Source organism: Vigna unguiculata, unplaced genomic scaffold, assembly GCF_037176805.1.
Source record: "Vigna unguiculata cultivar grain cowpea cultivar isolate G323 ecotype 2 unplaced genomic scaffold, ASM3717680v1 ptg000029l_ERROPOS232281+, whole genome shotgun sequence".
Taxonomy (NCBI): domain Eukaryota; kingdom Viridiplantae; phylum Streptophyta; class Magnoliopsida; order Fabales; family Fabaceae; genus Vigna; species Vigna unguiculata.
The window spans coordinates 145,001-147,500 of record NW_028196674.1 but is presented as its reverse complement, the minus strand read 5'-3'; positions in this window follow the sequence as shown (position 1 = coordinate 147,500).

The window sequence follows — 2,500 nt, the reverse complement described above, 5'->3', positions numbered from 1 at the left end:
TCATGAAATTCTTGGTGCACGAAAGTTTTGAGTTCGGAGGGTTTTGCACATGGCCAAGTTGGTCGGTGCACCGCGGCATAGCTAGATGGCTTGTGTGGAGTTTTGTGAAAAAATGAAATTCGTGGTTTTTGAGGTGTGAGGGTTGGAATGGCCTCCAAATGCCCCCAAATGAATACCATGAAATTCTTGGTGCACGAAAGTTTTGAGTTCGGAGGGTTTTGCACATGGCCAAGTTGGTCGGTGCACCGCGGCATAGCTAGAAGGCTTGGTGGGAGTTTTGTGAAAAAATGAAATTCGTGGTTTTTGAGGTGTGAGGGTTGGAATGGCCTCCAAATGTCCCCAAATGAATACCATGAAATTCTTGGTGCACGAAAGTTTTGAGTTCGGAGGGTTTTGCACATGGCCAAGTTGGTCGGTGCACCGCGGCATAGCTAGATGGCTTGTGTGGAGTTTTGTGAAAAAATGAAATTCGTGGTTTTTGAGGTGTGAGGGTTGGAATGGCCTCCAAATGTCCCCAAATGAATACCATGAAATTCTTGGTGCACGAAAGTTTTGAGTTCGGAGGGTTTTGCACATGGCCAAGTTGGTCGGTGCACCGCGGCATAGCTAGATGGCTTGTGTGGAGTTTTGTGAAAAAATGAAATTCGTGGTTTTTGAGATGTGAGGGTTGGAATGGCCTCCAAATGTCCCCAAATGAATACCATGAAATTCTTGGTGCACGAAAGTTTTGAGTTCGGAGGGTTTTGCACATGGCCAAGTTGGTCGGTGCACCGCGGCATAGCTAGATGGCTTGTGTGGAGTTTTGTGAAAAAATGAAATTCGTGGTTTTTGAGATGTGAGGGTTGGAATGGCCTCCAAATGTCCCCAAATGAATACCATGAAATTCTTGGTGCACGAAAGTTTTGAGTTCGGAGGGTTTTGCACATGGCCAAGGTTGGCGGTGCACCGCGGCATAGCTAAATGGCTTGGTGGGGAGTTTTGTGAAAAAATGAAATTCGTGGTTTTTGAGATGTGAGGGTTGGAATGGCCTCCAAATGCCCCCAAATGAATACCATGAAATTCTTGGTGCACGAAAGTTTTGAGTTCGGAGGGTTTTGCACATGGCCAAGGTTGGCGGTGCACCACGGCATAGCTAGATGGCTTGGTGGGGAGATTTGTGAAAAAATGAAATTCGTGGTTTTTGAGATGTGAGGGTTGGAAAGGCCTCCAAATGCCCCCAAATGAGTACTGTAAAAGTGTTGGTGCACAAAAGTTTTGAATTGGATGCATTTTGCACTTGGCCAAGTTGGTCGGTGCACCGCGACTAGATAGGTTGGTGCCAAAATTTGTCAAATTTAAGACCTTGGCCAAACTGAATGAAATTTTGTGGGGAGGTTCCTGATATTGTTTAGTGGTGGACTGGAAAAAATGAGGTCGAAATTCGAAGTCTACATGTGCTTTTCTATTTTTCCCGATTTTACACATACCCGGTAAGTAAAAAAAATAAAAAAAATAGTTCCCCTTCGAGAAAAATTATGAAATTTGGTGAGCAAGGAGATACCATTATTCTACGAATTACTGCAAAAAATCGCATCAAAATTCGAAGTATAGCCCGAGATATGGACTTATGTCTGCTCAAAAAAAGTGTATCTACTTGTACAATTTTGCCTTTTGCATATTAACCTCTTATAGGGGGGGAGTGCTCCTTGAGCCGGCCAGCTCCACACTGGCAGGTTTTAAAGGGAGCTTGATGAGGCCTCCCCCCTCACGTGGTGCGTGCGTTAGCATGTTTATCATGGCACAACTAGCCTCTTCATAGTTGTTGAGCTTTATTAATACCAACACACGGTCGTCACTGATCGTTGGTTAGCTCGGCAGCTAGTCCCTCGGATATTGTGGAAAGTTATTTTCATGCCTAGCGATGCTTGACCCTGCGTCACTTGATGTTTCCATTTGCTTGCTTGCCCATGGTAGGTGGGGGGTGGACCGTCTTGTGGTGTGGTGTCTTGCGAACGTGAGGGTGTGTGAGTTGTAATCGAGATGCACTTGCTGGCTGGCTCCATGCCTTGCGTATCGAACGGTCAAGCATGCATCTCTTCCATTTTCACCCGTTGCCTTGGGTGATATTGGTTGATCAGTCCCTGTGTTGCCTACCCACTAGACGGTACTTCTGTGGTTGCTTCGAATTCTATCTTTCCATCACGAAGAGGTGTTGGAGGATCCTAATGTCACGCACGTGTTCCATCTAGTGAAACATCTCAGTGATGCACGTGTTGTGGCTAGTTCTTTTGGATGCGGTGCATTATATGAACTCGGGTTTACTTTAGCGACCCAGTCAACATAATTCGGTTGTGTCCCTTGATTGAGACGTTGTCCTTGAACTTGTTGTGAACAATATCGTTCTTCCACAACCCGTCGTCTTGAGTGCGATGGAAGGCAAATAAGATGTGCTTTGGCATGTCATGCACGTACTCGATTGCGGGAAGTGTGAGAAAGTGTTGTTGACAACCCGTGGGAAATG